A 19,709-nucleotide genomic window follows, 5' to 3' on the forward strand; every position below is an offset into this window, starting at 1 on the left:
TTTATAGTAAAACTGTGAAATCAACTAGTGTGAGTACTCCAGCTATTGTCTATTTTCTAGACAATTTTGGCAATTCTAGATTATTTCCTCATTTCCCTATAATTTTGCAATCAGCTTGGCAATTTCTCCAAAAACAACTATTGAAGTTTAAATGGGGTTTTGTGTGTGTGTGTGTGTGTGTGTGTGTAGATACATTCTACTATAACTATGCACAAACATGTTTATACATAGATGTAGAGCTCTATCTCCATATATACATATATGGATATGCATATATAAAGGTAAATCTGTATTAGCTATTTTGGAGATGACAGCAAAATTGAAAAAGAAAGGAAAGATGTTGTTAATTGTGGGTGATAGAAATTCTGATCAGAAGTTGGGTTATTCAAACTATCCTTGTTTACAGATCAGAAAATGGAAGCAGACTAGGTTGATTATTTTGTTATTTTCTTCTTTCAACTTCTCAAAATAACTTGAGGTTGCAGCATGGAGGTACTTTTCCTGGGTCACAGAGACCCAGAGCTGGCTAATAGAATATTTCCTTCACCCCATTCAATGTTCTTTCAATCCATGGCACATGCTATGTCAAGTCCACTTTGTTGGAATATCATAACTTCAAAATCAATATGACACATTTGGAAAAGAAAGCATAACATTCTGATTAATGCTTTCTGCTCCCAGGAAATGGTATGTTCAACTTCTCTTGTTCATTGTTTTCTCTTTGCTTTGAATGCTTTTTTCCTTTTACATGTGTCTGAATTGTTACAATCCTTCACGGTCAAGTTTTAAATTCTTAATTGAATTTTATTATTTGGCATTTGTTACTGATAGATTTGTTAGACAATGATTTGTGCCTAGTAATGAGAATTCTGTGTTCAGTAGGCAAAGAAGAGAAGTGTCTTAAAGAATTATAATTCTCACCATATCACCAGCAAAGCCTCATATCTGGGTACTTGGAAATAAATATTGATTAAATAATAGTAACAATATAACCATGGCTAACATTTATGGTGTCTTCACTATGTCCAGACATTTTTCTAAATTTCTCTTTCAGTTTATGACTCGGGTACTTTTATTGTGCACATTTTAAAAATGAGGACACTGTTGAGGTTAAAGAACTTGCTCAGTTCATAACTCTAATAGTGGTGGAGTTGGGAACAAGCTTAGGCCGTCTGACATCAGGATCTTATGCTTAGAACACTAAACTTTAGAGCTTTTCACAATAGATATTGAAAATGCATCATTTATTTTCAACTCTGAGAGAAAGCACTTTAAACTTTGTTTCTACATGGCTATATATTTTTAGGTACCTGACTTTTTTTTTTTTTTTTTTTTTTGTCTTTTTAGGGACACACTGGCAGCATATGTACGTTCCCAGGCTAAGGGTTGAATCAGAACTATAGCTGCTGGCCATAGCCACAGCCACAGCAATGCCAGATCCTTAACCCACTGAGCCAGGCAGTGATCAAACTCTCATCCTAATGGATACTAGTCGGGTTCATTTCCGCTGAGCCATGATGGGAACTCCAGTACCTGCAAATTTAATGTCAAACAAAATTGAACTCTCCTACACTGAGATGGTTGAGACCATTGGATCTCTGTTTGTTAAGAAAAGTAACAGGAAAAAAATCTGGATAAATTTAAAGGTTTGATAAAATATTGTTGCCTCTTCTATGCATTTTATTTTTTATTTTATTTTTATTAAAGTATAGCTGATTTACAGTGTTGTTTCCATTTCAACTGTATAGCATGGTGATCCAGCCATACATATATATACATTCTTTTTCTTATACTATCTTCTATCATGTTCTATCTCAAGAAATTGGATATAGTTCTTTGTGCTATGCAGTAGGACATCAGACCTGATATTGTCTGGCTTTCTACACCTTCTCTGCTGTAATGCACTGTCACTGAGGCTTTGCCACTGTCCTGAGTGCACTGACTTCCACAATGTTCCCCTTGGAGACCAACAGTGTTCCTACCTCAGGGCCTTTGCATACACTGCGACTTCTGATCAAAATGCTCTCCTGGATAACCACTGGGCTAATTCTTTCCCTTCTCACTGATCTCTCCCCCAATGTCCCATTATCACAAATGTTCCACACCCAATAATAGTAAAGTAACATCTTCCCCATTCCCATTATTTTCCTGGCTTGGCTTTTTCTTTTTTTCTATATCATGATCATCCTCAACATACAAATATTTTTGTTTCTATCTCCCCACTAGACTACAAGCTCCCTGAAGGCGGAGATAGCATTTGCATTGCTGCTGTGTGCCTAGAAGAGAGCTCAGGTTTTGAGTCAATAAGTTCAAGCTTATAGCTCCTGGAATTGCAATTCAGATTCCTCATTCAGCAAGAAAAATAAGAGGATTACGAATCACCTAACTAAAGTGACAGATAATTTATTTTGAGTCAAAGGGAAAAAAAAAGTAACAAAATGAATAATTCACTCTGTTCACTCACAAATCATGTCAAATGTTCAGCTTATAATTTCTCTCTAGAAAGAGCATGAAAAACAAAGAAAAATTTTGGTTATGCATTAATTACCCCAAACATTAACTCACGACACAGAAGCCTGAAGAACTGAGTACTTTATTGCAATTGCCATTTTATTTAATATGATTATACATATAATGATAAATTCTGGCTTAATAGTCAACAAAAACTTTAAAGAGGAAAAAACTTTTTGAATAAGTGGTATGGTATTTGGATTCAGATTATTCAGTTTGGATGAAAGCTATGCCATTTATATGCTGTTTGGCCTCTTCTGCAAGCACTCTAAGGAAAAAAATCTCTTTAAGCTGTTAACCGATTTTCTCATCTAAGAAATGATAATACAACATCTTATTGGTCATGAGCTGAACATTAAAATCTCATGTGAAATTGATTTGTCAACTGCAAATACCAGCACTAGTAATTTTACTAAAGAAATAACACAGTTCCACTTTTTTCTTTTTCTTCTTTTTGCTGTGCCCATGGCATATGGAAGTTCCTGCCAAGGATCAAACCCATGCTGTAGCAGTGACCTGAACCCCTAAAGTGACAATGCCAGAAAATGGCCAGATCCAAGACACATCTGCCACCTACACTGCAGCTCACGGCAACGCTGGATCCTTAACCCACTGAGCAAGACCAGGGATTGAACCTGCATCATCACAGACACTATGTCAGGTCCTTAGCCTGCTGAGCTGCAACTCCAAGACTAAACAACTTGGCTTAGTTGACCTACTTCTTAATACACTTGTAACAAACTATCTTTGGATTTTTTTTTTTAACTTGGAGATTTTATGTATTGATAAAATAATAAACTGAAGATAATCGAACCATGGAGTTGTCCAAATTCTCGCATAATTCCAAGCATTTAATATAAGAAAAAAAATGTATCTAGGTCAAGGGAATATAAAAAAAAATGCAAATATATAAATATATATATTAGAAGCTAGCATTCTAATATCCTTTTCTTTTGGCTGTTTTGGTTTGATTTTTGGCTGTGCCTGTGACATGCAGAAGTTCCTGGGACTAGGATCAAACCCATGCCACCCACAGCTATAACCAGAACCATAGCAGTGACAATGCCAGATCCTTAATCAGCTGAGCATGAGCAAACTCTTTTTGTTTTTTTGTTTTTTTTTGCCACAATCGGGGCATGCAGAAGTTCCTGGTATTGAACTGGGATCAAACTAGAGCCACAGCAGTGACAATGCCAAATCCTTAACTCCACAAGGGAACTCACAGCTTTCTAATACTCTTGATCCTCATCTTCTGCAAGTTGTTTGAATACTTAAGTGGTTGATAACAGGATACCAGGAAGGTAGGCAGCAGTTTGCTTCTGCCCACTCTCCCCACACTGAGGAGAGGTGTTCAAGGGCACATCAAACCATAGATCTTCCCTTCTGAGCCCCTTCGGAAATCGTCTTTCTAGAAACACTTATGCAACTACTCAAAGACCAAGGGCCCCTATGCATAAATTAGGAGTTTGGGGTTGGACCCCCAATCTAGTGAAATTCACCAGCAAGACTTGCCATCATTTTTCAGAAACTCCTTCCTCCACTCTTTCCACTCTCCATTGGGAACCAAGTCTGTGACACTGTGTCCCACTGACACGTCCAATCTTCAGCTTCAGGAACTAATGTTCAATATATCTGCATGCAACAAAATGGCATCTGACCAATGTGTTGCCATACAATTGCTTTGCCCGTTTATATTTGGGTTGCACGTGTTCTACACTCATCCTAAAGGAGCTAGTCTCTCTTCATTCCTCCCTCTGTTGAATATGTGGCCACAGAAATAAATCTCAGGAAAAAAGTGTCAGTTAAGTCGAATTATTACAGGCACTTATTTCACTTATTTCAAAAAGGGTAATAAAAGTTCTCATACAAATGATATGATTTCTAAACACAACAACATAAGCTGTGTACTCATACTAAAGAAGATCCTTCTCCCACACATTTGGGGAGAAGAGTGGATTTAAAGAATAGGTTTTCTGAAGACATCAAGAGGTACAGTTTCCCACCCTCCATATTCAGGTGAGCCTTTGTTTACACTCAGTCAAATTTATTTATTTATTTATTTATTTGGCTTTTTGCTATTTCTTTCGGCCGCTCCCGTGGCATATGGAGGTCCCCAGGCTAGGGGTCTAATCGGAGCTGTAGCCGCCAGCCTATGCCAGAGCCACAGCAACGCGGGATCCGAGCCGCGTCTGCAACCTACACCACAGCTCACTGCAACGCCGGATCCTTAACCCACTGAGCAAGGGCAGGGACCGAACACGCAACCTCATGGTTCCTAGTCGGATTCGTTAATCACTGCGCCACGACGGGAACTCCGACTCAGTCAAATTTAAAGAGAAGATAAAGATTTTTTTTTTTAAACCAAAGTCCAGGAAAAACATTTTAAAATGCCTGAGAGACACTTTCAGTTCCTTAGGGAATAGTAATTTTTTCAGATGTGATTCTATTAAAAATCTAGAGATATAAACACAGTCTACATTGATCTGCAGGGCATTTTAAGATCTATAGATTTTTTGGGGAGCTGTCACTTTGCAAGGATTAGAGGAAATATGTTTTATATTACCTTCTTGTAGTAAATGTTGCCATCCTTTAGATCATATATTAATCTCAATCTTTTGTCTTCAAATATCATGAAATTATAGATACAAATATAAGAACTATTGAACAATGTTATATTATTTCTTAAAAATTATCTATGATTGATCACCCAAAACTAAGGTGACCAGAGTGACCATAAAGCCTGGTGTACCTGGGGAGTTCTGGATATATCTGTGGTTCGGGCTTAGTTATTAATAATATTCTCTTTCATTCTTAAACATGTCACAGTTAGGATGATAAATTATATAGCCATCCTGCCTGTAATTCATTAAAACAAGGGCTCTCTGTTTCTAGTCTCCAGTATTTTTATTTTAGCTTTCTTCAAGAGTGAATTACCTTTTCTTTATTTCTTTATTGCCAGGTTATTCTTTTCAGAAAAAGAAAAAGATAGTTTTAAGAATATTCATTTGAAACAAATTTATATTGTTTGCTATTTGGATTACTAACATAGGCTTATCATTATATTCCAGTACATATGAATAGATACTGAGCTGAAGATTACAATAAAAATGTTTAATTTAGCCCAACCTGATTTAATGTGAAAAACTGAGAAAATGTAGTCATATTTTACATTACATATGTACACATATATGTGTGTGTATACATATATAGAGAGAGAGGGGAGAGAGAGAGAAAGAGACCGAGAGATAGAAAAAGACCAAGATGTAAGTATACAGACATGTATATTCTAGAAGGAGTAGAAAAAATACTGGTCTACATCTAAAAACATTTAGTGCTACTTCTGAAAATATCTTCTTTTTTTCTTAATATTAAGAAGGCTCTTAGAATAAACAGCTTCAAAGCACAGCTTGAAATGGGCCAATTGTAAGGAACAGAGCAGCAAACTTATGTTACCACGCACAACTGTGAATAGGCTTCCAAACAGCTAAAATGTGTCATTTAGAAGGAATGTTTCTCATTTATCCATTATTTAGTGTGATTGAAATATATTACTCTCACCCAGCTCCTTGGCAAGTGTTTCAATTAAGTGGGCACAAAATTTATCCTCGTGCAATGCTCTATTATTCTGCTCTATAGTATATAATTGTATGTGACTTTGGACTTGTGAAGGCCTTCTGTTGTCGGAAAAAAATAAAATACCACATCTCTTTTAAGGTAATAACTGTAACTTTTCTCAGTGGAAATTCTTGCTTGGTAAAAAGCCACTGATGCTGGCACCACGGGGCATTTATTTTCATCAATATATTAGAAAATAATGGGAAATGTATGCAGCTGGTGAAATTTGTAATAAGCAAAATATTAATCTGTGTAAAAAAGGAAGCTGGTACTACGTGATATTTTTTACATAGAAATGATGTCTCTATATTGGAGATGAATCAGGAGCAGATTAAAAATTATCAAGTTCTCACATCTCCCATTGACCTTGAAGTAGTAAGAATTTAAAGTAAACAAGGACTTATCATGGTTTCATTCTTCACTGTACAGTCACATAAATATTGTGTACACTCTTGGTGTCCTGGGAGATACTCATATTATGTAATGTTTACTTCTAACTGAATGTTTTCAACTTATGTATGTTCCCTAAATATCTTATTTTCTTAAGGTGAGAAACTTAGAATGTTGGATTAATATATAGTCCATTTGTTTAAAGTTAATTTCTATTCTTTTAAATACTCACACCTCACAAGCACACCATAGACACACACAAGAAGGCCATGTACACACATACACACACAGAAGACCTGAAGACAAATCATGAAAGTTTATATGCCTGAAACTGTGTCTAGCCAAATGGGGCAGTAGAAGGAGTTTTGTTTGTCCTCATTCAAAAGAAAGACTTTGTGAACACCTAAGTCTTTTTCAATTTTTCTGTTGGACCTGGGAATAATTTACATTTGAAAAATATGTATCCTGTTAGATTAATTCCACTCCAGAAGTTCTTATAGGTTTCGTCTATGGTATATCCCACATTTTTTTAAATTTGCTTTTTAAGAAAATATCATGCAGGTTAAAAGATTTCCCTCCTGCAAAAATCATATTTGAGTTTCATAGTATTACATCTTCCATGGATGGGATATTAAATCTCCAACAAAATATTTCTATATTATCACAATTATTCCTGGTAGTAAACTGGGAACTTATGCGTTTTAAGTCACTATTTAAAGGAGCCCTAAAGGTAAAACAGGACACACCAAACAGGAAGCTGATACAACAGGCAGTCTCAGAACCTGATCTTCATTTTAAAAGCAATATCCACAACCACATTGCCAGCTGCTTTTGCTAGAATTTTGTATAGCAGGAATTATTTATTATCAATAATTTCTTTCCTAAATTTAACTTCCTCTATTTCATCATGTAGACTACAAGTATTCTTGTCATGACCTCTAATTTTATGATAGCTATTATAAAATATCCAGTCTCACGTGCGTAGAAATTACTCAGACTCAGATTGGATCGAGTACAAGTTTTCTACCTGTTTAAGAGGGAAACAAGTTGGCACAATTTATGGAGTCAGAAGGACAACCATCATTTTCAGTGATTTCAGAGCTTAGCCCACTGTCTGAGTATCTTTTATTTTTTGGTGCTTTTTTATTTTCCATACCGAATTTGAATACATTGCTACTTTCCATATTGAGAGTATCTTCTGGCAACATGAGAGTTGTGGTAAATTACTCTAACAGCCCAAATTCTTTATTCTTCCCTGTAGCTACAATTTTTAGAATGTGACTTTAAAGTTTCTCCCATGCAGAGTCTATTTCTTTTCCACTTGAGTCTAGGTCAGTCTTGTGACTTACTTTGGCTAACAGAATTCAAACGAAGTAATATCATGCTGCTTCCTAGGACTCAGAATGACTTACATGCTTCTGCTCAGTGTCTTGGACACCACAGGAGCTGCCATGAAACAAACTTGGGCAATCATGCTGGAGGATGAGAGTCCTCTTGAAGCAAAATGAGCCATCACGGCGTAGATCAAACTAGACCAGCCAGCCCCTGGTCCTCAGCCCAACAAAGATTAGATGTGCCTAGCAGTTCTCCCATCCTTTTCTCAAATTTCTACCCCCTTAGAACAGCAGTTATTTTTGGCCACTAAGTATTAGAGTAGTATGTGACATAGCAAATGCTAAGTGGTTTTGATTCGAGAAGCTAGATCATTCCACTGGAAAACTTTTGGGGAAATTTGCACACCAGATTTTACTTGTTTAATGTATTAAAATCCCTGACTTTGATTAAACTGTGCTAGAGAAAGTAGCTGTAGTATCTGTGTAGGCATTTTTCAATGGAAGGGCAAGTTCGTCTGAGTTTGGTGAACACGACTTTGGGTTTCCAGTTTATAGGGCAGAAGAAATGAAAAGATGATGGGAACAGCATTCTTGCCATTCCAGGGAGTAATGGGTCAACATCCATCAACATAAGGGAGATTTGCCAGGAATTTTAAATGTTCTAAGGGGATCTTTATAATTCCTCCATAAATCCCTCCCAAACAAATCCATACTATTTTTCTGCACGACCTGTGGTAGGTTTCTACAATGCTCTTAAATGTCAATTTGGCATTGGAAACTGCTGTTTCACAGCAGAAATTGAAAGCGACCATCATAGTTATGTTGAGAAAAGTAATAATTTGCAATTCAAGGGAAGCTTAGACTTTTAAAAAAACATAACTGACTTTCTCATGAGGTTTTAATTCAGATATCATTATCCAGGAGAATAGAGTACGTGTGGCAATAGAATTCAACAGCTTTCTCACTGAGCGCTGCTTTCAAGTGTTCCAGCAAGTTGATACAGTCATTATTCTATCAAAATAAACATTCATTGACTAATTATACAGTTCAGGACATCGCCCTAAGCTACTTTGCATAAAGGAAAGTTTCCTTCTTTGAAGTCTCAAAAATATTTGCTTTGTTTCAGACCTTCTGTGTTTATGTCAGGGAGCGACTGACTTTAGTTCTGGTCACACATGATAAATTACAGCTGGTAAGAGCATAAATAGGAATGTATCCTGGATTCCCTCTAGTGCCTTTGTGACATTAGAGACATTGCTATTATTATTACTACATTTCTTGTGTGAGTTTCTTAGAAATATAAACCGGTTTGAAGTCCCCAAAATGATTGCTCATTTCCAAGATATTCTATTTCTTCAGAATTTACTCAGACTAGAATGCTCAATACCTAGAGAGAAAGCCCCCTCAGAAAAAAATAATAACACATATATACTCATTTATAAGCAAATGCATTGTATTTGTTTACAAATAAAATGTGCTCCTAATTTATCACTGAAATTAATTCCAATAGTAGCATGTTTAGAGTCAACGAAACATTACTCTGAGTGCTTGATAAATGTATTTCAGTGATTCATTTCAAGAACATTGGTATTTATTTGTACATAAAATAAGATTACTTTTTAAAAAAAACGTGAAATGGATAAAATGAAACACATACAATACGTTTTCGAGAGAACTTTAAAATAATCTTATAATGCTGCCAATTGTTAATATCATCCATTCGTAAGATAAATTATTTCAGCATTTGTGTCCATTTGGGTTCATAAATTTATAGGCAGAGCAATTTATATGATACTCACAATATATTGGCTTTTAATACCATATTTTTCCCTTGGATGATATTCATAGCATTTTAGTTAACTCTTTTTAACTTTAATAGCCACTCATAGGAAATTCTTTCTCTTTTAAATCAATTATAAAAAGTCATGGACTTGGAAAATAGACTTGTGGCTGCCTGATGGGAGAGGGAGGGAGTGGGAGGGATCGGGAGCTTGGGCTTATCAGACACAACTTAGAATAGATTTACAGGGAGATCCTGTTGACTAGCATTGAGAACTATGTCTAGATACTCATGTTGCAACAGAACAAAGGGTGGGGAAAAGATGTATACATGTAAGGATAACTTGATCCCCTTGCTGTACAGTGGGAAAAAAATAAATTATAAAAAAAATAAAAATAAAATAAATCTTTATCCTATGTTAGTTATTAGTCAAATTAAAACACACATGCGCAAAAAGTGATTCAACATCCTTCAATAGATCAATCCGCTCCACACATAGCACCTGGAAAAGTATTTGATATCTTGGAATCAAATACCAAATACTTGGAAAAGTAGCAGAGAATCTATTTCCCCATATCTCTTTACTCTAGATAGAGAATTTTTGTCATTTTTGTTCTTAAATAGCTATCCAAATAGGATACTGAATAATTTAAAGTATCTTGAGAAGAACTGACAAGATACTAAAACAAAAACAACAACAACAACAACAACAAAAGAGGTAGACAAATTGTGACTGCATTAGTTGGAAGCTACATAGACAAAACTTGCAGAAGTCATTCTCAACAATAGAGACTGAGCCATGCTCTGTGAGAGCAGGTGAAGGGATGAGGAATAGGGAATAACACGGAAGGCAGAAAATTATATCTGGTGCCAAAGAGAAAACCAGAGAACAGTTGCCTCATCCACTCATCATTTATCATTTCTTTTCTTCCCATAAGGACCAGCAGAGTTCTGCTTATCTTTCAGCAACAAAACCATGCAAATGAACTGTTTTCAGCAATAAAAGAACTAGTATGAAAAAAGATCATGACTTTTAACCTACAGTCAGGTCTTATTGTAAGCAAGTCATTTTGTTCAAAAAGTGGTTGGTTAAATATATATACATACATTGTCTTTTTCAGGCCACACCCATGGAATGTGGAAGTTCCCTAGCTACGGGTCAAATCAGAGCTGTAGCTGTCAGTCTACACCACAGCCACAGCAACACTAGATCCGACCTGTGTCTGTGAACTACACCACAGTTCATGGCAACCTCAGATCTTTAACCCACTGAGCAAGGCCAGGAATCAAACCCGCATCCTCATGGATACTATTCAGGTTTGTTACTGCTAAGCCCCAATGGAAAACTCTCTCTATATATATATTATTATTTTATATATATATATATATATATATATACACACACATACATATATATATATATATATATTCACAGACAGGAAGAAATTGATTTGATAATTATCTGCATATGTGTGTTATCTATAGCAATGCCCCCCTCTACGTTAATGTCAGTTATTGAGTGTTGATTCTATTCAAACAGTAAACAATTTTGACAGTGCTATCTGTGGTGGAATGTTGAAATAAATCAATAGCTTTCATAGAAAAAAATCTTATTGTTAGCAAAACAAGCCTATTAAACCTAGGGTTATTTCCTATTGCTTTCAACTTTTGAAAAATGCTAACACTGCCAGCTAGACCTTCTTGTAAAATTGGAAGCAGACTGGTTATAGATATATAAGCCAGTGATACTGTGTCAGCACTTTCTAAATCTGTATTGGTGCTTTCATTCCAAGTATAATCAAGGCCAATCCTGTACCAGCCAACACATCTCGGAAATGCTGTACAAAAAAAAACTTATGGGTATATCAATAATGATTTTCCCGTGCCCTTTACAGTACAAAGAATCTCTTAGGAAGCAAAATGTACAGCTGCCTCAGTGAGAGCATAAAGGATTCTTCAATCCAAAGTACTCATTTAAAAAGTGCAATTCTAGATTGAAGGTATAGATAAAAGAAAGCAGTCATCTAGTTTTATATTAATCCATTTATGCATTTTCGTAATCACGAGTAAGAAAATATCTATCAAGTACCTACTCTTTGTAAAGTACTCTTAAAAACAAATTCTATCATTAAAGCTTTCTAGTCTAGTAGGAAAATCTTTATAAATACAAAAATAAATATAATTTATATTAGAAATTTTAAATTACCTAAGAGGGATACAGTAAAATAAATAGTTAAGTTAGTGTTGTTTTATGGTAATGACACTTAAAATATCAGTTATATGAAACAACAAAGACACTCATGATCCCTGAGGGCCAGCTGGGAGCTCTCCTATTTTTATTCCAACTCCTGGAGCCAGGCTATTAGAATAACATTGCTTGTTGTAGCAAAAGAAAAAGAAAACTGTGGCCATTATTGAATTGTTGCTAAATAATATGATCCAGAAAAGACGCAGTCTCTTTTGTGGATATTGCTCACAAATGGTCACAGGAATTCTCCCAACCATAAGGGGGCAGAAGCAGAAATTTCAGGATTGTATGTATTCAGAAGATGAGTAGAATTTATAATTAAAAATAAACAACTCCGCAGTAATACCATGACAAGGAGTTAATTGCACTTGATCTGATCATCTTCAAAGCTGAACAAGAATTTGAAAATGTGGATTTGGAGAAAAAGTTTTTCCTGGAAGGCATACTGTGTGCAGAGAACTGCTTAGGAGGGTCACTTAATGAGCTACGTTTCACTGGACACTTGTTAAAAGTGGCAAGGCAGATTTTATTCAGACTACTGCAGTAGGGGAGAGATTCTTTTATAAACTGAGCTCAGCTCAACTGAGACAAGATGACAAGGGAAAACACAGAGGGTACAAAAGGGGCTAAGGAAAATGGAAAATCACAAAAGGGTGATAAGTAGAAAAATAGTGAAAATGGATTGGCAATGTGGGTTGGAACAATAAATTGTGGCTTGGAAGTACTGCATTATTTTGAACAAAAACTCAGAATTGGGACCAGGGTCATCTTTAGGGACACAGACTAGTGCAGGTGAAGATCAGGCTAAATTTCATGGAGTTTCAGCTCGGTGTTCGAACAAATCCTCTGTGTCACGAGGGAATTTATAGCTCACACTAGTGAGGACAAAATGATTGCAAAACATAGGGATCAGATCATAAAGTAGCCATGCCTTGTTACTACATGAAGACTTCTGTAAAATTTGTGAGGGGGTGAGAGAGTTATGGGATCTGAAATTGGATTTAGGAAGGTTGATATGAAGATGTTAGTATGATGAGTGAGAAGAGAAAAAAACTAGGAGAATGATCAATTTTGGTCTTAAAATCTATGTGAGAGATGAATGGGATATTGTTTTGGGAAAACTGACTACTCACCGTTTTCCTTTACTCTCACACACAACACTTTTGACACCAGATGTGTAGGGTTTTTCCCACACAGACTAATTCTCCAACACCAGCTGCATGTCCTACAATTTCATTCAAGTCTGACATTAACTACATTTAGCACAGATGCCACAGGTTAAAACCCCATCCCACACACTGCGCCCACTTCACATATTAATTACAACATATTAATTAACAGTAAGTCCTCGCTTTACCCACAAGTTCTATCAGATTTGAGTAAAAATTGCATATTCCAACAACTCCCTTCAATAATTAGCTATAGAGTAGGTCACAGAACACAGGAAAATACTTTATATATTATTTTCAATTATTTTATAGGATATTTTAAAGCTGGAAATAAAGAACCAAATGAAGAGATACATAGGGTGAAGTCCAGAAGTATCCCAAATGCATGAACCTCTGTCCCCATGGAGTTGGGGTGTATTCACCAACTGAAGCTCTCCACACCCTGTATTTGAGGGACTTTAATGAAGGCTTCATCGCTTAGATATAACCAATCATGAAGTCTTTATCCAGCCCTGCATCCCTCTCTGGAAGATGAGGGCTAGAACTGAAAGTTCTAAGCTAATCATGGCTGCTCTTTCTAATGATGAACAACTATTCAGAAGCCCACCAAGAGTCACCTCATTAAAATGAAGATGCTCCTATCACCCAGGAAATTTCAAGAGATTTTGGAGCCTCTATCAGGAATTGGAGTCAAAGACCAACATAAGTAGGAACTAGGGGCAGATATTTGTTAATTTTAACAGGTAAAAACTGAGATATTATATAATTAAGATGATTATGATTTGGGGGACAAGGGAGAGGGGACATATCTAGGTGAATTTGAAGTTTTTGAACCTGTATAATGGGTAGAAATGTTGTAACATCGTTACAAGAAATAGGGAAAAAAGCAAGAGGCTCAGGTATGAAAGTAATTTCCATGTTTTGAACTGATACGAAAGTAATTTCCATTTTTTGAATTAATTAATGTTCTGCCTTCCCTGGTTTCTTTAGGATCACAGCTACCCTCCTCTGATTTATTGCTCTGTGTGGTGTCTGTCTGCTATTTTCTGGTCTTCAGGCACTGTCTTCACCTGTACCTCCTCAGCGGCTTCAGCTCCAACCACATACCCCTGTGGGATTCCAGCTTGGGGTGGGTGATCCCATTCCCTGGGCTCTGATTACACTGCTTCTGCCTTTTGTTTCTCCAGCAAAGTAGTTATAGTGGCTTCAGTGGTAAGTGTGTAATCAGAAGATTGCTTTGTTTTTCCTTGTTGGCTTCTCAGCTTTCTCATGAGCTGTGATGGATTTACTTATTTAAATTCCCTCAGTTTGAAATGACAGACAGGTTTCTGTTTTCCTGCTTAAACTTTGAGATGCAACCTCTAAAAATGAAATCATAGGAAATGTAGACTGTAACAGTGGTTCATAATTTGTGTGTGTGTATGTGTGTGGCAGAGGTGGGAGGGGGTGTGGAATGAATAAGTAGAGGCAATCATAAATCCATATTGGAGTCTAAGAACAGCTCTAGACCCCCTCCAATAGCTGTGGGAGGGGTCCATAGCCATTTATATACAAATACATATGGATACATAGACACACAGACAGACATACACTCACAACAATTTTCCTTTTTTTTTTTTTTTTTTTTTGGCTTTTGTCTTTTTAGGGCCACACCTGTGGCATATGCAGCTTCCCAGGCTAGGGTTCTAAATTGGAGCTATAGCCTCCGGCCTATGCCAGAGCCACAGCAATGCCAGATCTGAGCCATGTCTGCGACCTACACCACAGCTCACAGCAATGCCGGATCCTTAACCCACTGAGTGAGGTCAGGGATCAAACCCGCCACCTCATGGTTCCTCATGGAATCCACCACATGGATTCGTTTCCACTGTGCCACAAAGGGAACTCCACTCACAACAATTTTCAATATAATTATGAGTTCTTAACAAAGTGTGCTCCATGGATATTTACTTAATAATCCTTGAATTCATTAATGAAGGCCTAAATATATTGAAAATATTATTTTATTATGTTAAATATATTTCAAAATAACATATATAATATGTATTATAAACCTTATAGGAATTTAATATTAAATTATGAGATCACAGAAACACAAAATATTAGCATATAGAAGGAAAAGTAGAGATCACCCAATTCAACTTAATTTTTTAGAAGAGTAAATTATGTCCAGATTTGTGAAAAAACACACCATAACTGCTGAGTGGTTAGTGAATATCAGAGACATAGCTGGTGCCAGGCTCTTAAATTTCTAGTGAACATTTCCAGGTCAAAATATGGCAGCTAATGGCTTCCTGTTTTAGAAACATAATAGTGCAAAGAGCTCTCTATTGTATTGGCAGCGTTGATGGATACACACGAGGACATGAAAAGATCCTTGACATCTCACAGATGCTTAGGTCAAGATAACAGTGCACACCTGTAACACAATGTCATGTGCTGCTCCCCTAGCAGGAGAGAACACTTACTATTTGCTCTATTAAATTGTCTCCTCAGAGACTGACTTCTTGGAAGTCTGTCTCTTGAGACACAAAAGTAATGTTCAGTGTATCAGGGTGGCTGGTCAAGGGAAGAGAGGAAAAAAGAATTATACAAAAGAGAACCAATTTTGTCACATGTCTCCTATGTAGAAGGAGAGAAATAAAAATCTATAATGACCTACTGCCACTTTTATCCTTAATGTAGTTAATTCAATAGCTATATTAATTACCCAAACTCCTAAAATTTACTATGCAATTGTGGTATAAAGGACATATAATGCTGGACCAGAAGTTCAAACATGGGGTTGTAGTTGAGATTACTGTCTGATTAATCATTCTAGGTTAAATTCATGCTCTTGCCACTTCTTCCACCCCACCTTCTTGCTGAACTCTTACTCAGTCTAAAATTCACCTTGTGCTATACATTAGGTCCTTGTTACTTATCAAGAAATACTCTGTGATAGCCAACATGGGGAAAGAATCTGAAAAAAAATGGATTCACTGATTTACTTTACTGTACACCTGAAACTAATACAACATTGTAAGTCAACTATACTCCAATAAAACTTATTAAAAAAATAGACAACCAAATCCAAAAAACATTACCTTAACTTTCATCTTGACTAAGATACATTCCTTGACCTTTTGTGCTGAATTATTTTCTCTGCGTTTACATCCCCACAATACTTTGTGTGTACCTCTATTCTTGCACTCACGAAGCAGTTCTGTAGCCACCACTTTCTTATCTGTTTTCCTTACCATGATGTAAGTTACATCGGTTCAGGGCCAAGTTTTATTCAAATCTGTATTCCTAACGCATTGCATTGTGTTTCTCACACAGTCAACTTCAGTAAGTACATGTTAAGTGACTTAATAAAAGGATAAAATGATAAATGAAGAGTTGAGAATAAGAACAGTACAGTCTATCATTAAATGTAACTAGTATTGAATTTAACCTGCTACTTACTTTGACTATGTACATTTATACTGATCCATTTTTTTCCCTTTTCATGTAGGGCCTATCTATGTCTGCCATATATAGCAGGTACATCAGAAACTATTTTTTTGAATGTTTTACTATTTCAGCAAATATTGTATCAAAATATCCCAGGATTATTTTTATATATTTTTGCCATTTTTTTTCCCTTTTAGGTTCATTCAGAGAAGCATCCTGATCATAGCAGGGGATAAAATTAATAATGCAGCAAGGAGCTTTATACAAGAAAAGGGGCTTTCCTTCCACAATGATAAAGATTTTTTTTTTAATTTCAAGCAACAGTCACAGTAGTTTGTTTTTGAAGATGACTTTATTATTTTCTTTAAGGTTGCAATCCTTAATGTCAGCCCTAAAATCTAGACCTCTGTTTCATACATACGCAAGTCTACCTTGCATCCCTCCATCTGTCCCTTCTGTTCTCACTACCACATGTTATTGACCAGTGTGTGTATACATGTCTCCTGCCCACCCCCCTTTCTCTCACTTTCCCTTTCTTCTCTCTACTCTATCTCTAGAGATGTATCTATTTTTCTATACAGTTGGCCCTCCATATCCACAGATTGAAAATTTTTGGAGCAAAAATATTCCAGAAAATTTCCAAAAGCAAAACTTGAATGTGCCATGCTTGGGCAACTCTTCACATAGCATTTGCATTTCATTAACAACAATTTACAAAGCATTTACATTGTGTTTGGTATCATAGGTAACTTAAAGGTGATTTAACATATACGAGATGATGTAGGTCATATGCAAATACTATGCCATGGTATGTAAGTGACTTGAGCATCCACAGATTTTGGTGTCCACAGAATTCCTTGTACCAATACCCCATGGATACTGAAGGACGACTGTATTTAGAGATAAAGAGAGATCTCTATTTACCTAGAGATTCCTTTATGTATGTATACATGAGAGAGACAGAAACAGAGACAGAGAGCAGTATCTCTATTTATCCCTCTTTCTATTTTTATTTATCATTTTTAGGTAAAAGAGAAGTGTGCACATATAAATGTTGACTCAAAGGATGTAATAGAGCAGAGAGTATAACGATGATCTGTAAAGCAGTAAATGTAGCTTTAATGAAAGGTGGATGAAGGAGTAAAAGAAATAGGACCCAGGAAGACCAACACAGAGCACTGGTCAGCAGAGTGAAAGAATACATCCGACATAAGGATGCAGATAACTCTGCAGCTACAATGGCATAAAATTGTAGGGAAGTGATATATTTGAGGATAATATTCTCTCAGAGAGACAGAGAGAGAGAGAGATTTGGGAACATACTCTATTAGAAGCTCCTCAACTCAGCATTGTGTTGTTCAAGGGAATCACCCAAAACCTCCCCCTGCAGAAAAAATGTTGTATCAAGAGTCATCACCTTTCCTGCATTTCTTTAATACTGTCTCTGTGGGCTTGGGTCCTAGGGGAAAGACGTTGAAAACTGAGGAAACTTTTCTACCCTTTCAACCCCCTTTTAGAAAATTATTGATACTCATGAAGATGGGAATTCTGGCTTAAATATATTATACATTTAATTAATTTCATGGGCTTTCTGGTCAGTGTGGATATTGTAAAATCTATGAAACTTTGAATTATTTATAGACCCTTTACCACAGTAAATGCATTAATAGGATTTTTTTTTTTGACATGATTTCACTAAGTAAACTGAATACAAAGTCATCCGGCTTTCACTTCAGGGGTAAAAGTTGGAACATAATTAAAGACGACTAGGTGCCTCAATCTGTATGTAACAGGTTTTTCGTTTCTCTCCTAGAACAAAACATAATTTTATACAGCTTTGAACCACCAATAAAAAGGGGATGTACAATGAATTTGAGCTACTATATTTTGTCCTGACTCTTGGCTAATACTCCAAATAAAAGATTACAGAAAGTGGTCTTCTCTTCCTGGAACACCTCCAATCTCTAGCACTTTTTGCTTTCTACCTTGAAATCTACTGTTTTAAACACACTGTTTTCCATGATATACTATTTTTCTCGGATGATGGGATAAATGTTAGTGTCTTAAACAGTTTACCCAGCACAATATTAGTTAATGACTGTCTTAAATATTTTCTTTGAAATATAATCAAGCTATTTCCCTTCCCTCTAACTGACTTATTCTCTTCATGTTTATCCTTATCATCTTAACCCTAAAATTGGTTATGCATCTTCAACATGTAGAAAAGGACACATCTGGCATAAAGCAAAGGATTGTTTTAGCAAATTCTAATAAATTAGCTGTTAGTGCTAATACTAGTCTTCAGGGCAGATGAGAAGGTCCCTGAAAATTTAACTTTTTATTAGAAATTTATTTATGTATGATCACATTTTAATCACATGAAAATATGTTGTCATGTATCAACATTATGTAAGATATTGCTCTAAATACTCAGGGTATATAAAGTAAGTATGTTTTATTTTAAGGAGTTAACAATTGCATGTTAACAGTTTTAACTTTAGTGTATATTTCTCTCTCTTAGTGGCCTTGAATTTCAAAATTAATATTGCCTATTTGTCATTTTTGGGGCCAACTGAAATGAAACACAATTACAACTCTAAATAATTACCCATACATGCAAGACAAAGATTTAAAAAAAAAAAATCAAGAAACCACTCAACTGCTGTCTTTCATGTTTATGTAAACTGACTTTCCAGACAGGAGAGCCGACAGAGATTTCTGAGGGAATTAACTTGACTATACCTTTGGTAATTATTCAGGAAATTGCTGTGGATAAATTAGCAGGATAGAATTATTAATCTTATTACATTTATGCTACTGATATCTTTACTGTTTCTGCCTTTAGCACTTGATTCTTAAATCACAGTTAAGTGATGATAAAACTCACAACCATACTACTCTTTCTGTGTTTCCATAAAACAGAAAACACATATTTATAATCTTGTAAATAAATGTTTTAAAATATGAAAACTAAAAACAAAGACAAAACAACAACAAAACAGACCTGGTATTATAATCACTACAAAATACACATTCATTTGCATCTGTCAGCTATGAGTCTGCAACAAACCACCCTCAAACTAAAAAGTTTATAAGGAATAGTATTTATTCTTAATCAATACTATTACTTGGTAATTCTTCAGCTAGGGCTCTACTTCTAATTGGTGATCCACTGGTCCAATTGGTGTCTGTTTAGATCCAGGCCATAGATTTAGTAGAGGTCTACT

This window comes from Sus scrofa, chromosome 8, assembly GCF_054392235.1.
Source record: "Sus scrofa isolate SSC_HxYL_T2T_F1_AM1 chromosome 8, Sscrofa_HxYL_maternal_Yorkshire_Landrace_v2.0, whole genome shotgun sequence".
In the NCBI taxonomy this organism is placed as follows: Eukaryota; Metazoa; Chordata; class Mammalia; order Artiodactyla; family Suidae; genus Sus; species Sus scrofa.